This window comes from Phycodurus eques, chromosome 2 (assembly GCF_024500275.1).
Source record: "Phycodurus eques isolate BA_2022a chromosome 2, UOR_Pequ_1.1, whole genome shotgun sequence".
Lineage (NCBI taxonomy): Eukaryota > Metazoa > Chordata > Actinopteri > Syngnathiformes > Syngnathidae > Phycodurus > Phycodurus eques.
Window position 1 is genome coordinate 2,568,831 of NC_084526.1, and position 19,672 is coordinate 2,588,502.

At 43.3% G+C, this 19,672-nt stretch overlaps 1 protein-coding gene across 13 annotated transcripts in view; it reads right to left on the reverse strand.

The window, feature by feature from the left end:
• ccne1 (cyclin E1) overlaps nt 1–19,672 on the reverse strand; it is a 59,319-nt gene that overhangs the window by 17,858 nt on the left and 21,789 nt on the right. For 11 of the 13 annotated variants that reach the window (XM_061705980.1, XM_061705997.1, XM_061706045.1 and 8 more), the window contains 2 exons: nt 13,066–13,205; nt 3,450–3,551 (listed from right to left, as the gene is read on the reverse strand). The gene's annotated coding sequence lies outside the window, so the exon portion shown is untranslated. Of the gene's footprint in view, nt 1–3,449; nt 3,552–8,244; nt 8,310–13,065; nt 13,206–19,672 lie in introns of all 13 variants that reach the window. The other 2 variants (XM_061705971.1, XM_061706026.1) reach the window with 2 other exon arrangements.

Below are 19,672 nucleotides of genomic sequence, written 5' to 3' on the forward strand. Positions count from 1 at the left end.
CAGGCCCTGGGAGCACTCACACAAAAAAAAAAAAAAAAAAAAAAAGATTACCAATACACGCCTGCACCCCCGTACCCTCCTCGTCGTCCTTTCTTGCTCCCAACAGACGTTGAGGGGAAATAAATGTTGCCACACAGACACACGCACACACAAATAGCGAGCGAGCCTGGCAATGCCAGAAATGACAGAAATAAAAAAGACGGATTCCCAGCTAAACGTCAGTAGGTGGTGGAAGGGAGGGCCGGAGGTGGCGGCGGCGGTGGGGGTGTATATGTTGTATTAAAAGTGCATTTGGAATTCTTCGCAGCGCTCCACTTCATTCCGGAACGTCTGGGTCTCGCCCCCCTAAAAGGACACGAGGATAAATCACGTTTGTGGCTCATGCGCAAAAGCCCAATAAAAATAAATAGATGAGCGCTGGTCACCTCAGAGCCATTTTTGAAAAAGTGCGCCCCCACCCCCACCCGCCCCCTCCACCCGAGCCCTTCCTCCCACCCGCGCTGTATCCATAATGATGACTTTGATTGTGCGCGAGCCCATCCTGCGAGATCAAATGTGAAGCGCAATAAGACGAGCCGAGTTATTTGGCATCGGAGGCTGAGAAGCGTGACAAATACACGCTGGGCATCCTGAAGGGGGCGCTCCAGAGCTACATTCATGCTGTCCTTATTTGGACATTCGCATACACTGGAACTCAGTGGCGGGCGTAGCATTTGGTAGCCGACTTAATCCGCCTTTAAGTACCACCACTATCAACAAAACGATACAAAAACGCAAGCACGTACATAATCAGGAGCAGTTGAAAATCAAAATATTTAATAACGTGACAAAAAATGTGAAAAAAAGTTCAAATACATCATCCGATTTCATGAGACTGTCTACAATCTAAAAAGACTTCCACTAAATCACGTGACACGTAATCTAATCCCGCGGGAATGCTGCAAAACTATGCAACATTGACAATAAATCACGTAAAATTTCAACAAATCGTGTAGGATTTCCAATGATCTTGTGAGAACACTTCAAATCTTGTCGGGCTTGGACTAAATCTCGCAAGACTGCCGCAAAATCCCAGAAGATATCGGAAAATCCCAAACGACTTCCTCAAATATTGAGAGATTCTCACAAAAGCAGGCAACACTTCGACTAAATCGTGTAAAACATCCTCACATTTCACAAGGCTTCCACTAAATCACGCAAGACTTCTGTGAAAGGCTTCTATTCAATCTCGCGAGACTTGCAATCAATCACGCGATACTTCATTCTAATGTCGCGAGACATTCAAATCTCACCAGGGTTCCACGACTCCAGCGAGTCCCACAAAACCATGCTAACTCACGACAAATCATGTAGACGAAGACTTACACAAAATCAGGAAAGACTTCCTGAAAAATATCCGAAGACATTCACTAAATCATGCAAAATTTCATAAACTCTCGCCAGGGTTCCGCTAAATATTGTAACATGAAATTTCCTCAAATCTCAGGAGACTTCCTCAACGCTCAAGAATTATGGTATAGAAAGCAATAGTTCTGTTAAATCATGGAAGACTTCCTCCAATCTTGCAAGACTTCTGCTAAAACACGATTTTCACTAAATCGTAATTTTTTTTTCTCAAATCTCAACACTTGTGCTAAATCAAGCCAATTTTCTGCTAAAACGCAGAAGATTTCTTGAATCTCACAAGAGTTCCATTAAATCACGGAAGCCTTCCCCCAATCCTGCGAGACTTGCACTAAATCATGCAAGACTTTCTCAAATCTTGCCAGCCTTCCGCTTAAAGATTTAATAAAATCCCAAATCAATCCCTCAAATCTCACGCGACTCTCGCAAAATCATGCAATGCTTCTGCTAAATCGCCCAACAAATCCTCAAACTTCACCAAATCTCACGACTTCCACTAAACCACGGAAGACTTCAGTTATAAATGTCGAAGGACTTCCACTAAATCAGACAGGACTTCCTGAGCTCTGGCGAGAACTCCTCCAATCGTGTCAGGCTTTAGGTGAATCTACAAGATTTCACCAAATCCCACACAAATTACTCAACTCTCAGCAGGTTTCCACTAAATGACACGAGACTTCCTCAAATCTCGTGAGACTGCCGCAAAATCGCGCAAGCTTTCCGCAGATCCTTCGAGAACTCCTCAAATTTTACCAGGCTTGGGTGAAATCTCACAAGACTTTCGAAAAAAAAAATCCCATAAGATTCGATCAAATCTTACACGACTACCACTAAATTGCGGCAGACACCCTCAAATCTCCTCAGACATCAGCCTATCTGTCAACATTAAGCAGCCAAAGGATGAAGTTTGGATGTTTATTTACATTTATTTTGGTTTTTTTCTTTGAAATCAACTGTTTAATAATTAATATTATGCCACCTTCTGGCACGGTGAGGTCATTACAAACATGGCTGGATGACACTTGAGAAGTTGGAAAGAAAAATGTGTGAAAGTTGAGACAAAGGATAGCATGAAGGTCCCCCCCACCCCGTGTCTTTTGAAGGGATTTGGAAGGTTTATGAAGCATAATCCCTTGCAGTTTGCTTGGCGGAACAAAACAGGGCTCGACGGTGCGCTTCTTTACTTGAACAATCTTCCTCTGCTAAGATCATTGCGGAGAACGAAGCACTATTCTTTTCAACTTCAGTACGTTGCAAAGGGCGCTTGGGAAAACAGCTGGACTGGAATGGTTGACGCAGAAGCTACAACCGGTGACCAAGCAAGAAGGCAGGACCGAAAGAAAAATGCACAATGGACGGACAAATGCATGCCGACTGAAGTAATGCCAACTGACATTAGGGGTAAAAAAATCCCGCGGCACGGTGGGTGACTGCTGAGCACATCTGCCCCACAGTTCTGAGGACCGGGATTCAAATCCCGCCTGTGTGGAGTTTGCATGTTCTCCCCGTGCCTGCGTGGTTTTACTGCGGTTTCCTCCCACATCCCAAAAACATGCGTGGTAGGTTAATTGAAGACTCTAAATTGCCCATAGGTGTGAATGTGAGTGCGAATGGTTGTTTGTTTTGATGTGCTCTGCGATTGGCTGGCGACCAGTTCAGGGTGTACCCTGCCTCTCGCCCGAAGATAGCTGGGATAGGCTCCAGCACTCAAAAGAGAAATTTTTTTCAGTGCCCAAAATTGGATATTTTTTTAAGGGGACATTTTTAGATCCCTAAAAGTTGATATTGGGAGTAAAATTATTGTTTCAATGTTCGGTCCCGAAAAGAGGACAATTTTAAATGGCTAAAAGAGGTCATCGGGAGTACAAATATTGATTTTCTATCTTTAGATCCCCCAAAAAGGTCATTTTTAAGTTCTCAAAAGAGTATATTTTTTTAAAAAAAAGGTCTTATTTACAACGCAAAAAGACGATCTATCATTTTTATTCCCTAAAAGTGGCCGCTGCGTAAGTGTCGTGTTATTTTATCGTGAGTCGAGGGATCACCTTCAAGATGGTCCACTTGTCAAGTTGCACCTTAGGGCTGTTGTCACGGCGACGCGGCAGCTGGCCTCACTAGACACCAGACCTGCTAGCTGTCAATCAAACCTGGGGGGACGAGAGGGTGGGAGGTTGGGGGGGGGGGGTCAGTGTGTGTCCTGAGGCTATTGATGAAGCTGTCATCGAGATGATGAGATGTGTCCATCATGTCTTTTTTTATCGCTATGGCTTGTCTGTTGCTCGCTTATCAGTGTGTATGTGTGTGTGTGTGTATGTGTGTGTGCGTGCGCATTGGTCGTGTGTGTGTGTGTGTCCTTCAACCAGCCCTCATCATCATCCCCGCGCCCGCTTGCGCTCGTTATTTGTATTATTAGGATGTGACAAGCTGACATCATGTGGACATGGACAGTCTGTTTGCATCTGCCAGCAGAGCGACAACACTGGAAAACAGCTGCGGTGTCTCTGTGTGTGTAAACTGGTTTCACTGAAGATGCTGTGTTTACACTGGACAAATACGGACCAAATCTAGACTGGGTATGAAATCTTTAAGCTCGGCTACCTCACTCATCTTTGTGAAACACCTACAGCTGAGTAAATCAGTTTTAATGTATGTTATTGTGTTCACACTAGCTATATGTGGACCAAATCTGGATTAAAAATGTAACCCCTACTGTTGGCTACCTCAGTTGCCTGTGTAAAACCTATACAGTTGTGTGCAAAATGGTTTTGACAAATGTGAACTGAATCTGGATTGAAAAATGAACCTTAAACCTTGGCTTACTCAGTTGTCTGTGGCAAACAGCTAAAGTATGTGTAAACTGGTTTTAAGTGAAGATGCTAGTTGTGTTCACACGAGACAAATGTGAACTGAATCTGGATGAAAAATTAACCCTTGATCTCGGCTACCTCAGTTGTCTGTCTAAAACATCAACTCGATGTAAACTGATTAACTGATGTTAGTTTGTGTTAACATGAGACAAATGTGGACAGGATCTGGATTCGAAATGAAACCTTTAACCTTGGCTACTTTAGCCACTTAACTAAAACATTATTACAACTATGTGTGAGAGAGAGACAACCATGTGGTGGAAGCTGAGACAGGACGAGTGTTGTGCAGCTTTTCGGGAAGAGGTGAGACAGGGTCTCGGTGGACGGGAGGAGCTTCCGGATTGACTGGACCACTGCAGCCAAGGTGATCAGATAGGCAGGCAGGAAAGTACTTAGTGTATCTTCTGGCAGGAAAGGAGAGAAGGAGACTTGGTGGTGGAACCACACAGTACAGGAAATCATACAAGGAAAAAGGTTAGCTAAGAAGAAGTGGGACACTGAGAGGACTGAGGAGAGGTGGAAGGAATACATTGAGAGGCGACACAGGGCAAAGGTAGAGGTGGCAAAGGCCAAACAAGAGGCATATTATGACATGTATGCCAGGTTGGACACTAAAGAAGGAGAAAAGGATCTATACAGGCTGACCAGACAGAGGTATAGAGATGGGAAGGATGTGCAGCAGGTTAGGGTGATTAAGGATAGAGATGGAAATATGTTGACTGGTGCCAGCAGTGTGCTAGCTAGATGGAAAGAATGCTTTGAGGAATTGATGAATGAGGAAAATGAGAGAGAAGGGAGAGTAGAAGAGGCAAGTGTGGTGGACCAGGAAGTGGCAATGATTAGTAAGGGGGAAGTTAGAAAGGCATTAAAGAGGATGAAAAATGGAAAGGCAGTTGTCCTGATGACATTCCTGTGGAGGTATGGAAGCATCTAGGAGAGGTGGCTGTGGAGTTTTTGACCAGCTTGATCAACAGAATTCTAGCTCGTGAGAAGATGCCTGAGGAATGGAGAAAAAGTGTGGTGGTGCCCAGTTTTACGTACAAGGGTGATGTGCAGAGTTGTGGGAACTAGAGAGGAATAAAGTGGATCAGCCACACAATGAAGTTATGGGAAAGAGTCGTGGAGCCTAGACTCAGGACAGAAGTGAGTATTTGCGAGCAACAGTATGGTTTCATGCCTAGAATGAGTACCACAGATGCATTATTTGCCTTGAGGATGTTGATGGAAAAGTACAGAGGAGGCCAGAAGGAGCTACATTGTGTCTTTGTAGATCTAGAGAAAGCCTATGACAGAGTACCCAGAGAGGAACTGTGGTACTGCATGCGGAGGTCTGGAGTGGCAGAGAAGTATTTTAGAATAATACAGGACATGTACGAGGGCAGCAGAACAGCAATGAGGTGTGCTGTAGGTGTGACAGACGAATTTAAGGTGGAGGTGGGACTGCATCAGGGATCAGCCCTGAGCCCCTTCCTGTTTGCAGTGGTGATGGATAGGCTGAGAGATGAGTTTAGACGGGAATCCCCATGGACCGTGATGTTTGCAGATGACATTGTGATCTGCAGTGAAAGAAGGGAGCAGGTGGAGGAACAGTTAGAAAGATGGAGGCATGCACTGGAAAGCAGAGGAATGAAGATTAGCCGAAGTAAGACAGAATATATGTGTGTATATGTGCATTCTGTACTTTGTTTATAAATGTCTTTTTGCTCATTGTTTTGAAATACTTTTAAATCATGTAAAGCACACTGAGGTACCTTGTGTATGAAATGTACTATAAAAAATACATTTGCATTGCCTTGCCTTTTAATTGAAAATGTTAGTTGTGTTTATACAAAAAAATGTGGACTGAATCTTGATCAAAACAGATGATTTCAACTTGGCTACCTTAGTGGCCTGTATAAAACTTCAATAGCTATGTGTACACTGCTTTCATTTGAATTTGGTTTTAGTGTTTACACAAGACGTACTGTATGTGTAGCAAATCTGGTTTTCAAATTGCATCCTGTAACTGTGACTACCACAATAAGATTTGTAATATACCTACAGATATGTGTAAACTGATTTTAACTGAAGATGCTAGTTGTGTTTGCAGAAGACAATTGTGGACCAAATCTGGATGAAAAATGTTCCCTTAATACAGCAAAATGCTGCTACATCTGAAGACACCCAGGGAAAACTATTACAATGTCAGAATTTAATACAGTTGACCAAAAAAACTGTAGAGTTTTAAGTAGCTGCCATTAAGCCTCTGCTAAAATATAGAACACTGGATGCTTCCATGTTAGCAAACTAAAGACCCATCTAAAATCTTCCCTTCATCGCTAAGATTGTTGAGAAAGTTATTTTTAATCAACTCAGCAATTTCTTGAACTTAAATGGACTTTTTGACAAATTTCAATCAGGTTTCCGAACTCATCACAGTATAGAATCTGCTCTTATCAAAGTGCTAAATGATATAGGTTTGAACACTGACTCAGAAACGGTGTTAATTCAGGTCTTGTTGGTTCTCAGTGCGGCTTTTGATACGGTAAATCATAATACACTGCTGAACAGGTTGGAAACGTGGGTAGGACTAAATGGAACAGTCCTTAAATAGTTCAGGTACTACCTGGAGCAAAGGAGTTATTTTGTAACCATTGGAAGTGCTCAATCTCAACGAATGGCAATGACCTATGGGGTCCCTCAAGGGTCAGTTCTTGGACCCCTCTTGTTCAGCCTGTACATGCTACCCTTGGGTGAAAAATTCTTAAGAACCTTAATGTTGACTATCATAGCTATGCAGATGACACACAGTTATATCCAGCACTGTCTCCAGATGACTACAGTTCAATGGAGCTTTTGTGTCGCTGTCTAAAACAGATAAATAACCGGATGAGCCAAAACTTTCTTCAATGGAACCACAACAAAACTGAGATAGTTGTTTTTGACAGTAAAGAGGATTGCTGTTAGTAAATACCTGGAGTCACTCTCTTTAAAAACCACAGACCAAGTCCGAAACCTTGGTGTACTGATAGATTCCGACCTGACTTTTAACAGTCATATCAAATCAACTACGAAAACAGCCTTCTCTCAGCTGAAGAACATAAGAGTGAAGGCTTGCATGTGCCAAGCAGACCAGGAGAAGCTCATCCATGCTTTTATCTCAAGTAGACTTGACTATTGTAATGGTCATCTGACTGGACTCCCCAAAAGAGCATTCATCAGCTGCAGCTCATTCAGAATGCTGCAGCTCGGGTTCTGACCAGAACAAAAGAGGTCCGAGCATATTACTCCAATACGGCTCTGAACCAAACTGGAAATGTTTTTTTCAGAAGTGACTTTTTCGCATATTTTGAGCATACACTGTAAAATGGCCCCACCTTGTTTTAGCTTTATCCTATTGTTTTATGTGAAATTAAAAGGTTGGGAAAACGAGCTCATTTGGTTATTTTCCGCCTCTTTAATTATGCATCGGGCCATGCGGTGGCGCGCGCACTAAAAAGATGCGAGTAAAAACGCTCATTAAATTTGCATAAGTGACAACGTTTAAAGGTAGTGTATATACACACACACACACACACACGCACACCCAGAGTGGTGGTCCGCTTAGTGGCTCCCAAATGAACGGGCGTCGTTTGAAACCTCCTTTTCACTCTCACTAATTGACTTTTAATTAATCCTCTTGATATTTGCACCACCTTCACAAACACCAACCTGTACACTGTGTACACTTAGGTCATCTTCGGGTAAAAAAAAAAAAAAAAAAAAATCATAAAAATAAGCCTCAAGAGTTGCACAAAACCTCGGATTTGGAGCCACTATTAATTTGCCCTACGACACCTCAGCAAATGTCCTTACCCTTTTTCTTTGGCTTTTTGTGACAGTTTTACACACTCACATCCAAAGACTATTGCGGGGGTGGGAAAATATTCTGTAGCACATTTGGGGTTCTAAACTGAAGATGAGATAAAGCAATTATAATTATTAAAGTTTTTACCACATTTTCTGCTTCAATTCATTGGGTAACGTGCTTGCTCCTTCTGGGGTGCGTGCCTTAGCCACCTAGGGGGAGTATAATAAAGACATGAAATGAACAAAAATTAAAGAATATACCGACTTTTTCCCCTCTCCCTCCCGCATAAGCAATTCTTCTCTCAAAGTTCATATTCAATCAAAAACAGAAGTGACAGCCCAAAGCTGCAGCGTATCACAAACAATCAGAAGTGACAGAAACGCTAAGGAGCGACATGCAAAAGTGACAAAAACTGCGTTGAAATGTCGATTGGACCTGACAGTCGCATTAGCGGATCGGCTAACTGGCATCATTTGACACGTTTGGCTCACAATGGATCCTAACTGAAGCCGTTTGAGGACACGTAAACTCAGCAATCAGACTAAATCGCCAGGAGGAGTTTTTCTTTCTATTTTAAACCAAGACTTCCTGTGTCTTTTCGGACATGGCTTCTTGAGAGTTCTCTTGTGGATCTACTCATGTGAGACATGCCTACCACATTTCATATTGCCGAGTCAAACCAGCTTCTGGGGCTGAATTTTGAAAACAAACACAGAAGTAGATACTAAGATGAAGACGATGCCAAGAGTCATCGAACGTCCATGTCATGCTCCACCAACAGGCAATTCGAAAAAATTCAATGTTTTGTAGATAAGCATCGCGCATCTGTCTGGTATACGTAGTCCAAATTTGGTAGCAATCAGAAAAAAATCTCCAGGTAGAGAAATTCTTTTAAGGATCTGACTTCCTGCATCTTTTCAAGCATTGCTCTTTCAACCTGAACTCATGAATCGAACTAGATCTCCCTGAGGTGTTCGTCTGTCCGTTTCAAACCACCAGAGCAGACTTTCTGTGTTTTTTTTAAGGTATAACTGTAAGTGATCAAATTTTGGGTCCAGACCCACCAACTGAGAATTACTGTTAACTTTCTCGATGATTCTTGACAATTTATTTCAATCCAAGCTATCGTCTTTGTTATCTTTCCAAAAGGAAATACACATAAGAACACTGTACTTTTTGGACTAGCTGTGCGCTGGCTGGCTGTCAAGACTTCATTTTGACATGACTGACATGCAGTATGGACCTGAAGACCGGAGACTGTGCCCCTCTGACTCAAAGGCTTTGCGATTGTACATACATGTTTTTTTATTGATACAGCGCTTCCGAAGTTAGCATCTCTAGCTCGGGGGGAATCCTCCCTGGGGTGTTTGCGGTCTCAACCTGCAGGTCCAGGCCTCCTCCACTGATCCAGCAATGACAACATCCAACCCAAAAAGCAGGGATCCTTCCCCGATTCTCCCTAGGCGGGCGGCCGCAGCCATGCCCCCAAAAAAGCAGCGTCCCTCGTGGGCCAGTGTCAACATCTAAACATCGCGGTGAAAGGAAGCAAAGCCGGCTTCTGCCAACCAAGTGTTTGGGTTGTTAGACTCTGGTTCTGACACTGCATGTTGCCCTTGTAAGACTGGCACATGCCCCCAGAGGCACCAGGGGATGACCAATCACCAACATGACAGCCAAGTTCACAAAGAACCCAAAGTGACCTAAAAAAACACATTTGAAGTGTTGTCTTGTTTGTTTAAGGAGTCAAACAAAACTTTGGAGTTCAAAGAGGAGCAGATAAGTTGAACGATTTATTGTAAATATGATGCTCAGAGTGAGTTGCATTGTTCAAAGTGATATCAAGAAGGACAATGGCAAGGCCATGGCGAGTTAGTTTTTTCCCCCCATCAGAATCAGAATCGCTTTATTGCCATTGTCAGTGAAAGGTACAGTCACAACTCGGAGTTTTCCTCAGTCCAAACACATTCAAATATCGGTGAAGAAGAAGGAAAATAAACAATGTTCTATTAGCACAAACAGTGTGCAATAACCATCAGGTTTAGCTGTAATGTTTTTAATGGGTAAAACCGTCTTATTTCGTGTTCATGAGTCTGATGGCTGAGGGGAAGAAGCTATTCATGTAGGCAGGAGGTTCTGGTCTGGATGGACTGTGGACTCCTGCGTGAGGGGAGACAGTCAAACAGGTTGTGTCCTGGGTGTGTAGGTTTAGCTCTCATCTGACTTGCACGCACCCGAGTTGGGCTTTAAGATTTATAGTTGAGGTTTAGCGTTAGGTTTAAGATTTAGTGTCAGAGGTTAGGGTTTAGTGGTTAAGAGTTGGGTTTAAGGCTGAAGGATTAAGAAGGGATCGGATAAGGGTTAGAAATAGAATTTAAGAGATTTCCTTTTTTTGTCAAATCAGAATTAGGATTTAGGTTTATTTTCTGCCAGGGTGAGGGTATATGGTTATGGTGTAGGATTAAATCCCAGAGTTGTTTATCATGTCATGGTTACAGATAGGGTTAGGGTTTAGGGTGGAATCCCAGATTATAATTTTTTTTAATCATGTTAGGGTTAGGTTTGGGTTCAGGGATTGGTTTTGCATTTTGTCATGTAAGGGTTGGATTTTAGGTTTACTTTTCAAGGTTAACATTTAGGGTTTTGTTTTTTTGGGGTCGAATTAAAGTTATTGTTCAGATTTAGGGGTTGAGGGTGGAATCCCAGGATTTTGTTTGTTTGTTTGTGGGTTAGGAGTAGGGTTGAGAGTTGAGGGGTTAGATTTGAATTACCGAGTGTCTTGTCATGTCATGGTTCAGGGTTAGGGTTTAGGTTTACTGTTCAAGGTTAGAGTTTAGGGTTTTGTTTTTTGGGATCAAATTACAGTTATTGTTTAGATTTAAAGGTTAAGGGTTGTGTTTAGTTTTAGCGTGGAATCCCAGGATTCTTTTTTGTTTGTCATGTGAGGGTTAGGTTTTTTAGGTTTCGGATTGGTTTAAGTTTGTGGGTTAGGGGTAGGGTTGAGAGTTTAGGGGTTAGATTTCTTGTCATGTCAGGGTTAGGGTTTTAGGATTCCACAGTTTTTTCCCCCACTATAATAACTTATGCAAAAACAAACTTTTCTACACTTTACAACCATACCTTGACAAGAAAGATGAAAAAAGATGTTTAGCCAGATACGGTTCTGGTTGAAACATAGCCATTGTCGTTGTCACGGTGTCAGTTCGGTCGACGTGAAAAACATCCGCAGAGAGGCGGCCACTTCCAAACGCCATCCTTCAGTCATCACACAAATCAGCCGCTCATCTTTTTATCGTTGCAATTTTTCGCTCCTCGGGGTCGGACGGCGCCTCCCAGCTCAATTATCTCCCGATAGGACGCGCTCTCGCCTGTTTATTCTGGTTTAATATGCAAAGCAGCCTTGTCAAACCACCCCGCAATTGAGCGGCGACCAATTATCGGGCGTCAGGCGCTGAGAGATGATTATCTCGGTGAGGGACTCGCTTGGGGAAGTGGCGTATTGATTGGCCATCGGGGAGCTAATAACAGGAGGTTATCTACATGTAGCATGAGACTGCGGCGCTACTTAATACGCTCGGCCTTATCTTGATGGAGTATGTCCTTATTGGTCCAGCACAACAGAGGTCAACCCTATCGCAAAAGCATCAAACACACTCTGCGCCATTCACTTGCACGCAATCGCGGCTCAATCAGAGAACTTGTTTGGAGGAAGCTCATTTAGAAATTTGTATTCATACATCTTCTGTACTAGTTATCATAGTCAGGGTCATGAGGACGCTGAAGTTGATCCCGCATGTGGAAGGACGGTGGAATCAGGGCTAGGGTTCGGTGGTTAGGGCTAAGGGCGAGGATTTAGGGTTTCGATATTTGGGTTGGGGACAGTATTGTGGGTTATGAGTTATGGTGAATCTTTCCCACATGATGTTAGACAAGTGTCAACTTGAATTATAGTGCAACCAGGGTTAGGGGTTAAGAGTTAAGGGGTAGGTTTCATCTATCCCACATCATTTTGAGCAAGTGGTAACTTGAATTATAGATAAACCAGGGTAAGGGTTAGTTGTCAGGGTTTAAACTGAGGGTTAGGCTTACAGTTTAGGGTTAGGTGTTGTGGTTAGGGTTTAATATTCAGGTTTAAATTACAGTGGATCCAGGGTTTGGGTTCAGTGTTAGGATTTATGGTAAATGTAAGGTGGTGGGATTTAAGATGTTAGGGTTTATGCTGGGATAGACTCCAGCTCACCCGCAAGCCAAATAAGGGTCACCGGTATAGAAAAGGGACGGATGGATGGATGTTTGATTTTTTGTCAGAGTTCCTTAAGGGTCAAGGTTTAAATTTTAGGGTTATTAGTTTTTTGTTTTGTTTTGTTTGTTTGTTTGTTTTTGGGTTATTCCATTACTTTTCAGTCAGTTACAGACTCATTTCAGAAAAACCCACAAAGAACGGAGCAAACCGAAAAGGCGTAGGGTGAAGCCATGGCATTGTGGTTAGGTTTGAAAAAGGGTTGGGATTATTTCAAATGAAAAAAAAAATAATTTCCAAATCTGAAATGGGAAGGTGAGCAGTGAAAGTATTTCAAGAAACTTTCTATGATAAAATTCAAGAAGGAACTGGAAACAATAACCTTCTCTCTTGCCTCTCCGCCATCTTTCATAGGTCACCAAAAGTGATGAATTTGGTTCACCTATCTTTCATTAGTCATTTTTATACATTTTTTGGGGGTGTCTAAAATGGATTAATTGGATTTACATTATTTCCTATGGACAATATTGCTTCAGTTTTCGTACATTTTGGTTTTAGTCAAGAATTTGGAGAGAGAATAATCATGAACCTGATGTTCCACTGTACAACATCAACATGAAGGAAGAATTAACTGTGGTTGTATATAAAGTACATTCAACTAGCATAATGCCTTTTTTCAGAAACGTGCAACGTTTGTCATACCAAACAAACTCGCATGGAAATATTACCCGGGCAGTAGTTCAAGGTTTTTCGTTGCGGGAATCCTCCTGGGAGGCGCGGCTCTTGCTTGGAGCCCCAAAGATTACATTCAGTCCCCTTCGCAGGCACGCAGTCAGAAGCTCGCCACTCGGAACAGGAAATTGTGTCGCTGTCAGGCACAACACACGCACAGAAATGTAAATGGTCCTCCATGTAACCCACGCCTCACATGCAGCCCCCGGTTGTGTCCCCTGGGGCCCGCCTGTCCACCACGTCCATCTTGTGTCAAATCGGACGCCTTTAATACAGCGTATAGCTGGGATAGTGTGTGTGTGTGTGCTGAGAGTGCACTGCAAGAAAACTATGCCGGAAAAGAAATTTTTATGTGGACATTTAAATGAATAAGTTATCAATAATGGATTTATTGGGAGGTGGCGAAAAAAAGACTATTAAGTCTTGGTTGAAACCACGGATGTGTTTTTGTACACATCAAAGACAATTTAGAGTCTTCCGTGAACCTGCCGTAGGAGTTTTCTGAAATAATGAAATCAATGTAGTCGTCATTGAAGCTAAGTCAGCGTCCTTGATCTGAAGTCCTGTGGAAGTGAAGTGCAACGCTCGGCCTTTTGTCGTATTGGAAAGGATCGTCATTGATCGGATGCTCATTGTACACTGATAGAGTAATCATGTCCGCCTCGGAATGGCCGGGATGCCGCCGCGTTACGCTTGAGCCGCTCTGAAAAGGCCGGTGGACGGCAAGGGGTTCGATAAGATGGCCGTCATTGACTCGCTGCCGGTAATCGGTAGATGTTTGCTGACAAAAAGTTCAGGATATTGGGTGCTTAATTTTAGGGTGAGCCTTAAATGCACTATAACCTTTACAAGTGAATTTAATTTGACCTTCCAGAATAATTATAATAAGGGTTGCGTCAGGAAGGGCATCCGTCTTAAAACTTTGCCAAAATAATATGAGCATTCATCCAAAGAACTTCATACCGGATCAGTCGTGGTTAACAACATCCGCCACCGGCGCCGTCAACCTGCAGGGCGCCGTTGGAAATTCAGCTACTGTGGGTCGAAGTCGAAGAAAGAAGAAGATGATGAAGGTTCTTCGGCAGAAAGAGAAGAGGAAAGCAGATCCTAGAATTGAATGTGGGGACTTGGAATGTTGGGATTATGGCAGGAAGATCTCAGGAGTTGGTTGACATGATGATGAGGAGAAAGGTTGATATATTGTGTGTCCAGAAGACCAGGTGGAAAGGCAGTAAGGCTAGAAGTTTAGGGGCAGGGTTTAAATTATTTTACCATGGTGTGGATGGGAAGAGAAATGGAGTCAGGGTTATTTTAAAAGAAGAGTTGGCTAAGAATGTCTTGGAGGTGAAAAGAGTATCAAATAGAGTGATGAGGCTGAAACTTGAAATTTAGGGTGTTATGTAAAATGTGATTAGTGGCTATGCCACACAGGGAGGATGTGACTTAGAGGTGAAAGAGAAATTCTGGAAGGAGCTAGACGAAGTAGTTCTGAGCATCCCAGACAGAGAGAGCGTTGTGATTGGTGCAGATTGTAATGGACATTTTGGTGAAGGAAATAGGGGTGATGAAGAAGTGATGGGTAAGTACGGCATCCAGGAAAGGAACTTGGAGGGACAGATGGTGGTAGACTTTGCAAAAAGGATGCAAATGGCTGTAGTGAACATTTTTTTCCAGAAGAGGCAAGAACATAGGGTGACCTACAAGAGCGGAGGTAGAAGCACGCAGGTGGATTACATTTTGTGCAGACGATGTAATCTGAAGGAGGTTACCGACTGTAAGGTAGTGGTAGGGGAGAGTGTGGCTAGACAGCATAGGCTGGTGGTGTGTAAGAGGACTCTGGTGGTGGGGAGGAACATTAGGAAGACAAAGGCAGAGAAGAGAACCATGTGGTGGAAGCTGAGACAGGACGAGTGTTGTGCAGCTTTTCGGGAAGAGGTGAGACAGGCTCTCGGTGGACGGGAGGAGCTTCCAGAAGACTGGACCACTGCAGCCAAGTTGATCAGAGAAGCAGGCAGGAGAGTACTTGGTGTATCTTCTGGCAGGAAAGGAGAGAAGGAGACTTGGTGGTGGAACCTCACAGTACAGGAAATCATACAAGGAAAAAGGTTAGCTAAGAAGAAGTGGGACACTGAGAGGACTGAGGAGAGGTGAAAGGAATACATTGAGAGGCGACACAGGGCAAAGGTAGAGGTGGCAAAGCCCAAACAAGAGGTATATTATGACATGTATGCCAGGTTGGACACTAAAGAAGGAGAAAAGGATCTATACAGGCTGACCAGACAGAGGGATAGAGATGGGAAGGATGTGCAGCAGGTTAGGGTGATTAAGGATAGAGATGGAATGTTGACTGGTGCCAGTAGTGTGCTGGATAGATGGAAAGAATGCTTCGAGGAATTGATGAATGAGGAAAATGAGAGAGAAGGGAGTGTAGAAGAGGCAAGTGTGGTGGGCCAGGAAGTCGCAATGATTAGTAAGGGGGAAGTTGCAAAAGCATTAAAGAGGATGAAATATGGAAATGGAGTTGGTCCTGATGACATTCCTGTGGAGGTATGGAAGCATCTAGGAGAGGTGGCTGTGGAGTTTTTGACCAGGTTGATCAACAGAATTCTAGCTCGTGAGAAGATGCCTGAAGAATGGCGGAAAAGTGTGCTGGTGCCCATTTTTAAGAACAAGGGTGATGTGCAGAGTTGTGGGAACTAGAGAGGAATAAAGTTGATGAGCCACACAATGAAGTTATGGGAAAGAGTCGTGGAGGCTAGACTCGGGACAGAAGGGAGTATTTGCGAGCAACAGTATGGTTTCATGCCTAGAAAGAGTACCACAGATGCATTATTTGCCTTAAGGATGTTGATGGAAAAGTACAGAGAAAGCCAGAAGGAGCTACATTGTGTCTTTGTAGATCTAGAGAAAGCCTATGACAGAGTACCCAGAGAGGAACTGTGGTACTGCATGCGAAGGTCTGGAGTGGCAGAGAAGTATGTTAGAATAATACAGAACATGTACGAGGGCAGCAGAACAGCAATGAGGTGTGCTGGAGGTGTGACAGACGAATTTAAGGTGGAGGTGAGACTGCATCAGGGATCAGCCCTGAGCCCCTTCCTGTTTGCAGTGGTGATGGATAGGCTGACAGATGAGTTTAGAATCCCCCCGTGGACCGTGATGTTTGCAGATGACATTGTGATCTGCAGTGAAAGCAGGGAGCAGGTGCAGGAACAGTTAGAAAGATGGAGGCATGCAATGGAAAGCAGAGGAATGAAGATTAGCCGAAGTAAGACAGAATATATGTGTGCATGAATGAGAGGGGTGGTGGGGGAAGAGTGAGGCTACAGGGAGAAGAGATGGCAAGGGTGGAGGACTTGAAATACTTGGGGTCAACCGTCCAGAGCAATGGTGAGTGTGGGCAGGAAGTTAAGAAACGGGTCCAAGCAGGTTGGAACGGGTGGAGGAAGGTGTCAGGTGTGTCATGTGACATCTGCTAGGATGAAGGACAACGTTTATAAAACAGTACTGAGGCCAACCATGCTGGACGGATTAGAGACAGTGGCACTGAAGCGACAACGGCAGAAATGAAGATGTTGAGGTTCGCTCCCGGAGTGAACAGGTTGGATAAAATTAGAAATGAGCTCATCAGAGGGACAGCCAAGATCCGATGTTTTGGAGACAAAGTTAGAGAGAGCAGACTTGGATGGTTTGGACACGTCCAGAGGAGGAATAATGAGGATATTGGTAGAAGGATGATGAGGATGGAGCTGCCAGGCAAGAGAGCGAAAGGAAGACCAAAGAGAAGGTTGATGGATGTCGTGAGGGAAGACATGAGGGCAGTTGGTGTTGGAGAGGATGCAGGATATAGGCTGACATGGAAAAGGATGACGTGGTGTGGCGACCCCTAAAGGGACGAGCCCAAAGGAAAAGAATGAGATAAAGAGAGTATGTGTTACAGCAATTTGTCGAAAGTGTGTGGTCGTGATCATGAGAATAGATGACGAAGTTCATGGAACGAATGGTGAACGCCACGTAAAAAAAGCCACTGACATCCAACTTGAGGCATGCGGTGAGGTTTTTTTTTTGTCAGAAACAAGCTTTCTTTTCTGGTGAAAGAAGAGAGTGCACTTTCTTTTGGTAAGTTCGGTTCATATATTGGTCACAGAATGCAATATTCTATGGGTCATGAAATATCAGTGAAAATGTTCCAAAATGGCTGGCAGTCAACGAGCTAGTCGCTCCGTATTTTTCCGAGCGACGACTAATCTGAAGCTCGCTCGCCCAATTGACAAAGCGGCAGTTCGTGACTCAAAAACTCCCAAGTTAGGGCACACCTAAATTGAGGCACCACTGTATGGACCTGGACTGAAGAAAGGTTGGAAAGCAGCGTCGTAGATGTTGTAGGTCAGGAGGCGTCGCGGGAAAATGGGAAGGAGGGCCAAGAGACAAAGAAGACGGGAAGGGCAGCGATTTATCAATGCAAAGTTACTAACATCCATTTGAATCTAACTAAAAATCAATATTTCATTACCAAATTGTTACCCGCGATGAAGAAGGATCGGCCCGGTTGCAAGGAGGCGGCGGCTGATAGTTCGATGGGGAAAGACGGGATGATTCATGGGGCCATCAGGCAAGGGTGGGGGGGGGGGGGGGGGGGGGGTTGGGTGGGCGGTAAGCGAGGGGGTGTCACAGCGGCCAGGGAAAAACTTGGGAGCGGCTCCCATGCTCGCCGAACGACCTTGGCGGCGAAGAAAATGAAAGCAACTGTCAAGTGGCGGCGGGTCACCGTGGGCGTATAAATCATCGCCGAGAGCCAATTTAAGGCGCCTACGTGCGCTTATTAGCCGCCACAATTTGTGACAATGCATGAAGGGAAGTCGCGCCGCGTGTTTGTAAGCCGGCGCCGTATTACTCGCTGACCTTTCCGCAACAAACGTGCGACGGCAGCGCTTTCAAATACACTCCCAAACTTGTGTGTGGGCTTTTTGGTCCACAAGTCATTGTCAGCTTGCTTCATCATAACCTTGATGAAGGCTGTGGTTACTTGCTACGGCGGCCCGGGAGGAACATCCCTCAAAGACACGTAGGCCTGAGCATAGTCGGAGAACTAAGTTATTTAAAAAAATTTCGTTTTTTTTTTTTTTTTTTAAATAAGCAAAGACAGTTTCAGGTCTTTGAAAAACCAGAAATACACATTTTGGGATTGATTCTGTATTTAATTAAAGCGACATACATGATTTTATGAACATCAAAGACAATTTTGAGACCATTTTGCATTCATTGAAAGTAGCGGGCTTGTTTTCGTAATAATGGAAACTATTCAGGGTCTTTGACAAACTTAATGTACATGTTTTGGAACTATGAAAGAAAGTTTTGTCTTCACTGAAGGTAACGTATGCGTTTTTGTCAACATCAAAGGCGATTTAGAGCCTTAAATGAGCCTAATGGGTTGTTTTTCATCTAACTTTCGATTGAACATGGAAGTTTTTTGGACTATTGAAGACAATTACCGTAATTACTCGTATATAATGCCCCCGCCAAATATATCAAAAAGTCGATAGAGCATATTATGCAACGGTATGAGGAAAGTGAAAAAAAAATTTCACATTGTATTGAACGTACACCAGTACCTACCTGGGTTGTGAAAAATGTGTACTTTCATTCCAATGTGTTATGTAATGTCTAATGTTACAAATGTATTTACACAACTGGTCAGAAGTTTTAGAACACTCCAGTTTTTCCAACTTTTTTTTTTTTTTTTTTTTTTAAATTCAGTCACGCAGTTCAATTTCTCATTTTACTCTGAAATGAAAGCACAGAATGAATAAACTATGCAAGTTACAGAAGAAGTCGCAAAAACAAATCTCAATATCAATACCGCGCAACAATCCAATTTAATAGCTGTCAAGTGTCAATACCCTTTAAATGGACTTCAGATTTGCAATTTACAACATATTTAACATTCTATACACCTCTAATGTAGCATATTGTATTCTGATTATATTCAATTTCCTGTGCTTTGGCTGTAATTCCGATTGAAAACGTGTGATTTTTTATATTTTTTTTGCTTTTTGGCCAGATTCGGGTGTGTATACGTTACCGTATACGAATTGTGTCACTTTAATCATGCCAGCCGTAGCGTTGGGGGTCGCTATTTGAGGAAAACAAATCGAATTTTGAATACAGTAAATGAATATTTTATTTGGTGTTTATATATTTGGTGTTTAAAAAAAAAAAACAAAAAAAAAGAGCACACCGAGAGGCAGCGAGAGAGTGGGTGCGACCGGTCAACAGTCACAGTGGTTAGCGCTGGTCGCCGTGGCAACGCAGCTCTCTCCGGGCCCGAGGTGTTTTATACTTCCTGTCGGATAATTAGCCCACATTTTGTGCAAGTTGTAATGGCGAAAGCACGAGTGGCCTCTTGAAACAGATCACTCCAGAATGTCTTCGGCCCATTACGCCAGCTCTAAATAAGCGGCCGTGCTGAATATTTATGGCGTAATTGTCTGTTTTCTGCTTTATTTTCGTAACAGGGGCGAAAAGCAGTGTTGTTGTTAATTAAGATAAAGGCATTAATTATTAATGGCGCAAACATGTCAAGCAAGCATAACTAATTATTCT